The sequence below is a fragment of the Schistocerca gregaria genome, unplaced genomic scaffold (genome assembly GCF_023897955.1).
Source record: "Schistocerca gregaria isolate iqSchGreg1 unplaced genomic scaffold, iqSchGreg1.2 ptg000537l, whole genome shotgun sequence".
NCBI lineage: Eukaryota > Metazoa > Arthropoda > Insecta > Orthoptera > Acrididae > Schistocerca > Schistocerca gregaria.
The window spans coordinates 1448107-1457792 of NW_026061934.1; positions in this window are offsets into that span (position 1 = coordinate 1448107).

Here is a 9686-nt window from a genome sequence, read left to right on the forward strand (position 1 = left end):
ATGAACACTTCTCACATTCTCCCGTGCAACGCGGCTGCTAGTCCTCCTTTCATGCAAAATCTTAAGGACCTAGGTCATGTCCAAGCCACCAAAGCCGGCCAAAAACTGAATAATCGACAACAAAACTTGAATTGTTCTACTTCTTACTGGATATTGCTTCAACTTAGAAGCTTCTTATGTGTTCTACTATGGTGCTTTTAGTGTTTCCGCATACCGCAGCACGCGACATAGCTTTGCAGACGATAAATGTAACCGTTTCAGAGAGAAGAGCGGCCAATGTGACGATCTGGCTTTAAGTCGATTCGTTAACAAATGACGAAAACGGACGGATTTTCCAGGTTTTTAGTGCATATGAACACTTTTCACATTCTCCCGTGCAACGCGGCTGCTAGTCCTCCTTTCATGCAAAATCGTAAGGTCCTAGGTCATATCCAAGCCACCAAAGCCGGCTAAAAAGTGAATAATCGCTAATTAAAACTTGAATTGTACTACTTCTTACTGGCTATTACTTCAACTTATAAGCTTCTTCTGTGTTCTACTATGGTGCTTTTAGTGTCTCCGCATACCGCAGCACGTGACGTAGCTTTGCAGCCGATAAATGTAACCGTTTAAGAGAGAAGAACGGCCAATGTGACGATCTGGCCATAAGTCGATTCGATAACAAATGACGAAAACGGACGGATTTCTAATGTTTTTACTACATATGAACACTTTTCACATTCTCCCGTGCAACGCGGCTGCAATTCCTCCTTTCATGCAAAATCTTAAGGTCCTAGGTCATGTCCAAGCCACCAAAGCCGGCTATAAAGTGAATAATCGACAACTAAAACTTGAATTGTACTACTTCTTACTAGCTGTTTCTTCAAATTAGAAGCTTCTTCTGTGTTCTACTCTGGTGCTTTTAGTGCTTCCGCATACCGCAGCACGCACATAGCTTTGCAGACGATAAATGTAACCGTTTCAGAGAGAAGAGCGGCCAATGTGACGATGTGGCTTTAAGTCGATTCGTTAACAAATGACGAAAACGGACGGATTTCTCAGGTTTTTACTGCATATGAACACTTTTCACATTCTCCCGTGCAACGCGGCTGCTAGTCCTCCTTTCATGCAAAATCTTAAGGTCCTAGGTTATTTCCAAGCCATCAAAGCCGGTTAAAAAGTGAATAATCGTCAGTTAAAACTTGAATTGTACTACTTCTTACTGGCTATTACTTTAACTTAGAAGCTTCTTCTTGTTGTACTATGGTGCTTTTAGTGTTTCCGCATACCGCAGCACGCGACATAGCTTTGCAGACGATAAATGTAACCCTCTCAGAGAGAAAAGCAGCCAATGTGACGATCTGCCTTTAAGTCGATTCGATAACAAATGACGAAAACGGACGGATTTCTCAGGTTTGTACTACATATGAACACTTTTCACATTCTCCCGTGCAACGCGGCTGCTAGTCCTAATTTCATGCAAAATCTTAAGGTCCTAGGTCATGTCCAAGCCATCAATGCCGGCTAAAAAGTAAATAATCGACAACTAAAACTTCAATTGTACTACTTCTTACTGGCTATTACTTCAACTTAGAAGCTTCTTCTTGTTGTACTATGGTGTTTTTAGTGTTTCCGCATACCGCAGCACGCGACATAGCTTTGCAGACGATAAGTGTAACCGTTTCAGAGAGAAGAGCGGCCAATGTGACGATCTGGCTTTAAGTCGATTCGATAACGAATGACGAAAACGTACGGATTTCTCAGGTTTTTAATACATATGAACACATTTCACATTCTCCCGTGCAACGCGGCTGCTATTCCCCCTTTCATGCAAAATCTTATGGTCCTAGGTCATGTCCAAGCCACCAAAGCCGGCTAAAAAGTGAATAATCGACAACTAAAACTTCAATTGTACTACTTCTTACTGGTTATTACTTCAACTTAGAAGCTTCTTCTGTGTTCTACTATGGTGCATTTAGTGTTTCGGCATACCGCAGCACGCGACATAGCTTTGCAGACGATAAGTGTAACCGTTTCAGAGAGAACAGCGGCCAATGTGACGATCTGGCTTTAAGTCGATTCGATAACAAATGACGAAAACGTACAGATTTCTCAGGTTTTTACTACATATGAACACATTTCACATTCTCCCGTGCAACGCGGCTGCTAGTCCTCCTTTCCTGCAAAATCTTGAGGTCCTAGGTCATTTCCAAGCCATCAAAGCCGGTTAAAAAGTGAATAATCGTTAGTTAAAACTTGAATTGTACTACTTCTTACTGGCTATTACTTTAACTTAGAAGCTTCTTCTTGTTGTACTATGGTGCTTTTAGTGTTTCCGCATACCGCAGCACGCGACATAGCTTTGCAGACGATAAATGTAACCGTTTAAGAGAGAAGAACGGCCAATGTGACGATCTGGCTTTAAGTCGATTCGATAACAAATGACGAAAACGGACGGATTTCTAATGTTTTTACTACATATGAACACTTTTCACATTCTCCCGTGCAACGCGGCTGCAATTGCTCCTTTCATGCAAAATCTTAAGGTCCTAGGTCATGTCCAAGCCACCAAAGCTGGCTACAAAGTGAATAATCGACAACTAAAACTTGAATTGTACTACTTTTTACTAGCTGTATCTTCAACTTAGAAGCTTTTTCTGTGTTCTACTATGGTGCATTTAGTGTTTCGGCATACCGCAGCACGCGACATAGCTTAGCAGACGAAAAATGTAACCCTCTCAGAGAGAAAAGCAGCCAATGTGACGATCTGGCTTTAAGTCGATTCGATAAAAAATGACGAAAACGGACGGATTACTCAGGTTTGTACTACATATGAACACTTTTCACATTCTCCCGTGCAACGCGGCTGCTAGTCCTCCTTTCATGCAAAATCTTAAGGTCCTAGGTCATTTCCAAGCCATCAAAGCCGGTTGAAAAGTGAATAATCGTTAGTTAAAACTTGAATTGTACTACTTCTTACTGGCTATTACTTTAACTTAGAAGCTTCTTCTGTGTTCTACTATGGTGCTTTTAGTGTTTCCGCATACCGCAGCACGTGACATAGCTTTGCAGACGATAAATGTAACCGTTTCAGAGAGAAGAGCGGCCAATGTGACGATCTGGCTTTTCTGTCGATTCGATAACAAATGACGAAAACGGACGGATTGCTCCGGTTTTTACTGCATATGAACACTTTTCACATTCTTCCGTGCAACGCGGCTGCTAGTCCTCCTTTCATGCAAAATCCTAAGGTCCTAGGTCATGTCCAAGCAACCAAATCCGACTAATAAGTGAATAATCGACAACTAAAACTTGAATTGTACTACTTCTTACTGGCTATTGCTTCAACTAAGAAGCTTCTTCTGTGTTCTACTATAGTGCTTTTAGTGTCTCCGCATACCGCAGCACAAGACATAGCTTTGCAGACGATAAATGTAACCGTCTCGGAGAGAAAAGCGGCCAATGTGACGATCTGGCTTTAAGTCGATTCGATAACAAATGACGAAAACGGACGGATTTCTAAGGTTTTTACTACATATGAACACTTTTCACATTCTCCCATGCAACGCGGCTGCTAGTCCCCCATTCATGCAAAATCTTAAGGTCCTAGGTCATGTCCAAGCCACCAAAGCCGGCTAAAAAGTGAATAATCGACAACAAAAACTTGAATTGTAATACTTCTTACTGGCTATTACTTCAACATAGAAGCTTCTTCTGTGTTCTACTATGGTGCTTTTAGTGTTTCCGCATACCGCAGCACGTGACGTAGCTTTGCAGCCGATAAATGTAACCGTTTAAGAGAGAAGAACGGCCAATGTGACGATCTGGCTTTAAGTCGATTCTATAACAAATGACGAAAACGGACGGATTTCTAATGTTTTTACTACATATGAACACTTTTCACATTCTCCCGTGCAACGCGGCTGCAAGTCCTAATGTCATGCAAAATCTTAAGGTCCTAGGTCATGTCCAAGCCACCAAAGCCGGCTAAAAAGTGAATAATCGACAACTAAAACTTGAATTGTACTACTTCTTACTGGCTATTACCTCAACTTAGAAGCTTCTTCTGTGTTCTACTATGGTGCTTTTAGTGTTTCGGCATACCGCAGCACGCGACATAGCTTTACAGACGATAAATGTAACCGTTTCAGAGAGAAGAGCGGCCAATGTGACGATCTGGCTTTAAGTCGATTCGATAACAAATGACGAAACCGGACGGATTTCTCAGGTTTTTACTACATATGAACACTTTTCACATTCTCCCGTGCAACGCGGCTGCTAGTCCTCCTTTCATGCAAAATCTTAAGGTCGTAGGTCATGTCCAAGCCACCAAAGCCGGCTAAAAAGTGAATAATCGACAACTACAACTTGAATTGTATTACTTCTTACTGGCTATTACTTCAACTTATAAGCTTCTTCTGTGTTCTACTATGGTGCTTTTAGTGTCTCCGCATACCGCAGCACGCGTCATAGCTTTGCAGACGATGAATGTAACCGTTTCAGAGAGAAGAGCGGCCAATTTGACGATCTGGCTTTAAGTCAATTCGATAACAAATGACGAAAGCGGACGAATTTCTCAGGTTTTTACTACATATGAACACTTTTCACGTTCTCCCGTGCAACGCGGCTGCTAGTCCTCCTTTCATGCAAAATCTTAAGTTCCTAGCTCATCTCCAAGGCACCAAAGCTGGCCAAAAACTGAATAATCGACAACTAAAACTTGAATTGTTCTACTTCTTACTGGCTATTCCTTCAACTTAGAAGCTTCTTCTGTGTTCTACTATGGTGCTTTTAGTGTCTCCGCATCTCGCAGCACGCGACATAGCTTTGCAGACGACAAATGTAACCGTCTCAGAGAGAAAAGCGGCCAATGTGACGATCTGGCTTTAAGTCGATTCGATAACAAAAGACGAAAACGGACGGATTTCTCAGGTTTTTACTACATATGAACACTTTTCACATTCTCCCGTGCAACGCGGCTGCAAGTCCTAATTTCATGCAAAATCTTAAGGTCCTAGGTCATGTCCAAGCCACCAAAGCCGGCTAAAAAGTGAATAATCGACAACTAAAACTTGAATTGTACTACTTCTTACTGGCTATTACTTCAACTTAGAAGCTTCTTCTGTGTTCTACTATGGTGCATTTAGTGTTTCGGCATACCGCAGCACGCGACATAGCTTTGCAGACGAAAAATGTAACCGTTTCAGAAAGAAGAACGGCCAATGAGACGATCTGGCTTTAAGTCGATTCGATAACAAAAGTCTAAAATGGACGGATTTCTCAGGTTTTTACTACATATGAACACTTTTCACATTCTCCCGTGCAACGCGGCTGCAAGTCCTAATTTCATGCAAAATCTTAAGGTCCTAGGTCATGTCCAAGCCACCAAAGCCGGCTAAAAAGTGAATAATCGACAACTAAAACTTGAATTGTACTACTTCTTACTGGCTATTACTTCAACTTAGAAGCTTCTTCTGTGTTCTACTATTGTGCTTTTAATGTTTCGGCATACCGCAGCACGCGACATAGCTTTGCAGACGATAAGTGTAACCGTTTCAGAGAGAAGGGCGGCCAATGTGACGATCTGGCTTTAAGTCGATTCGATAACAACTGACAAAAACGTACGGATTTCTCAGGTTTTTACTACATATGAACACTTTTCACATTCTCCCATGCAACGCGGCTGCTAGTCCTCCTTTCATGCAAAATCGTAAGGTCCTAGGTCATGACCAAGCCACCAAAGACGGCTAAAAAGTGAATAATCGATAACTAAAACTTGAATTGTACTACTTCTTACTGGCTATTACTTCTACATAGAAGCTTCTTCTGTGTTCTATTATGGTGCTTTTAGTGTCTCCGCAAACCGCAGCACGCGACATAGCTTTGCAAACGATAAATGTAACCGTCTCACAGAGAAAAGCGGCCAATGTGACGATCTGGCTTTAAGTCGATTCGATAACAGATTTCTCAGGTTTTTACTACATATGAACACTTTTCACATTCTCCCGTGCAACACGGCTGCTAGTCCTCCTTTCATGCAAAATCTTAAGGTCCTAGGTCATGTGCAAGCAACCAAAGCCGGCTAATAAGTGAATAATCGACAACTAAAACTTGAATTGTACTACTTCTTACTGGCTATTGCTTCAACTTAGAAGCTTCTTCTGTGTTCTACTATAGTGCTTTTAGTGTCTCCGCATACCGCAGCACGCGACATAGCTTTGCAGACGATAAATGTAACCGTCTCGGAGAGAAAAGCGGCCAATGTGACGATCTGGCTTTAAGTCGATTCGATAACAAATGACGAAAACGGACGGATTTCTCAGGTTTTTACTACATATGAACACTTTTCACATTCTCCCATGCAACGCGGCTGCTAGTCCCCCATTCATGCAAAATCTTAAGGTCCTAGGTCATGTCCAAGCCACCAAAGCCGGCTAAAAAGTGAATAATCGAACACTAAAACTTGAATTGTAATACTTCTTACTGGCTATTACTTCAACATAGAAGCTTCTTCTGTGTTCTACTATGGTGCTTTTAGTGTTTCCGCATACCGCAGCACGCGACATAGCTTTGCAGACGATAAATGTAACCGTTTCAGAGAGAAGAGCGGCCGATGTGACGATCTGGCCGTAAGTCGATTCGATAACAAATGACGAAAACGGACGAATTTCTCAGGTTTTTACTGCATATGAACACTTTTCACATTCTCCCGTGCAACGCGGCTGCTAGTCCTCCTTTCATGCAAAATCTTAAGGTAATAGGTCATGTCCAAGCAACCAAAGCCGGCTAATAAGTGAATAATCGACAACTAAAACTTGAATTGTACTACTTCTTACTGGCTATTGCTTCAACTTAGAAGCTTCTTCTGTGTTCTACTATAGTGCTTTTAGTGTCTCCGCATACCGCAGCACGCGACGTAGCTTTGCAGACGATAAATGTAACCGTTTCAGAGAGAAGAGCGGCCAATGTGACGATCTGGCTTTAAGTCGATTCGATAACAAATGACGAAAACGGACGCATTTCTCAGGTTTTTACTGCATATGAACACTTTTCACATTCTCCCGTGCAACGCGGCTGCTAGTCCCCCTTTCCTGCAAAATATTAAGGTCCTAGGTCATGTCCAAGCCACCAAAGCCGGCTAAAAAGTGAATAATCGACAACTAAAACTTGAATTGTACTACATCTTACTGGCTATTGCTTCAACTTAAAAGCTTCTGTGTTCTACTATGGTGCTTTTAGTGTCTCCGCATACCGCAGCACGCGACATAGCTTTGCAGACGATAAATGTAACCGTCTCAGAGAGAAAAGCGGCCAATGTGACGTTCTGGCTTTAAGTCGATTGGATAACAAATGACGAAAACGGACGGATTTCTAATGTTTTTACTACATACGAACACTTTTCACATTCTCGCGTTCAACGCGGCTGCTAGTCCTCCTTTCATGCAAAATCTTAAGGTTCCATTTCATGTCAAAGCCACCAAAGCCGGCTAAAAAGTGAAAAATCGACAACTAAAACTTGAATTGTACTACTTCTTACTGGCTATTACTTCAAATTAGAAGCCTCTTCTGTGTTCTACTATGGTGCTTTTAGTGTTTCGGCATACAGCAGCACGCGACATAGCTTTGCAGACGATTAATGTAACCGTTTCAGAGAGATGAACGGCCAATGTGACGATGTGGCTTTAAGTCGATTCGATAACAAATGACGAAAACGTACGGATTTCTCAGGTTTTTACTACATATGAACACATTTCACATTCTCCCGTGCAACGCGGCTGCAAGTCCTAATTTCATGGAAAATCTTAAGGTCCTAGGTCATGTTCAAGCCACCAAAGCCGGCTAAAAAGTGAATAATCGACAACTCAAACTTGAATTGTACTACTTCTTACTGGCTATTACTTCAACTTAGGAGCTTCTTCTGTGTTCTACTATGGTGCTTTTAGTGTTTCCGCATACCGCAGCACGCGACATTGCTTTGCAGACGATAAATGTAATCGTTTCATAGAGAAGAGCGGCCAATGTGACGATCTGGCTTTAAGTCGATTCGTTAACAAATGACGAAAACGGACGGATTTCTCAGTTTTTTACTGCATATGAACACTTTTCACATTCTCCCGTGCAACGCGGCTGCTAGTCCTCCTTTCATGCAAAATCTTAAGGTCCTAGGTCATGTCCAAGCCACCAAAGCCGGCTAAAAAGTGAATAATCGACAACTAAAATTGAATTGTACTATTTGTTACTGGCTATTACTTCAACTTAGAAGCTTCTTCTGTGTTCTTCTATGGTACTTTTAGTGTCTCCGCATACCGCAGCACGCGACATAGCTTTGCAGACGATAAATGTAACCCTTTCAGAGAGAAAAGCAGCCAATGTGACGATCTGGCTTTAAGTCGATTCGATAACAAATGACGAAAACGGACAGATTTCTCAGGTTTTTACTACATATGAGCACTTTTCACATTCTCCCGTGCAACGCGGCTGCTAGTCTTCCTTTCATGCAAAATCTTAAGGTCCTAGGTCATGACCAAGCCACCAAAGACGGCTAAAAAGGGAGTAATCGATAACTAAAACATGAATTGTACTACTTCTTACTGGCTATTACTTCTACATAGAAGCTTCTTCTGTGTTCTACTATGGTGCTTTTAGTGTCTCCGCAAACCGCAGCACGCGACATAGCTTTGCAGACGATAAATGTAACCGTCTCAGAGAGAAAAGCGGCCAATGTGACGATCTGGCTTTAAGTCGAATCGATAACAGATTTCTCAGGTTTTTACTACATATGAACACTTTTCACATTCTCCCATGCAACGCGGCTGCTAGTCCTCCTTTCATGCAAAATCTTAAGGTCCTTGGTCAAGTCCAAGCCACCAAAGCCGGCTAAGAAGTGAATAATCGAAAACAAAAACTTGAATTCTAATACTTCTTACTGGCTATTACTTCAACATAGAAGCTTCTTCTGTGTTCTACTATGGTGCTTTTAGTGTTTCCCCATACCGCAGCACGTGACATAGCTTTGCAGACGATAAATGTAACCGTTTCAGAGAGAAGTGCGGCCAATGTGACGATCTGGCTTTAAGTCGATTCGATAGCAAATGACGAAAACGGACGGATTTCTCCGGTTTTTACTGCATGTGAACATTTTTCACATTCTCCCGTGCAACGCGGCTGCTAGTCCTCCTTTCATGCAAAATCTTAAGGTCCTAGGTCATGTCCAAGCAACCAAAGCCGGCTAATAAGTGAATAATCGACAACTAAAACTTGAATTGTACTACTTCTTACTGGCTATTGCTTTAACTTAGAAGCTTTTTCTGTGTTCTACTATAGTGCTTTTAGTGACTCCGCATACCGCAGCACGCGACATAGCTTTGAAGACGATAAATGTAACCGTCTCAGAGAAAAAAGTGGCCAATGTGACGATCTGGCTTTAAGTCGATTCGATAACAAATGATGAAAATGGACGGATTTCTCAGATTTTTACTACATATGAACACTTTTCACATTCTCCCATGCAACGCGGCTGCTAGTCCCCCTTTCATGCAAAATCTTAAGGTCCTAGGTCATGTCCAAGCAACCAAAGCCGGCTAATAAGTGAATAATCGACAACTAAAACTTGAATTGTACTACTTCTTACTGGCTATTACTTCTACTTAGAAGCTTCTTCTGTGTTCTACTATGTTGCTTTTACTGTCTCCTCAAACCGCAGCACG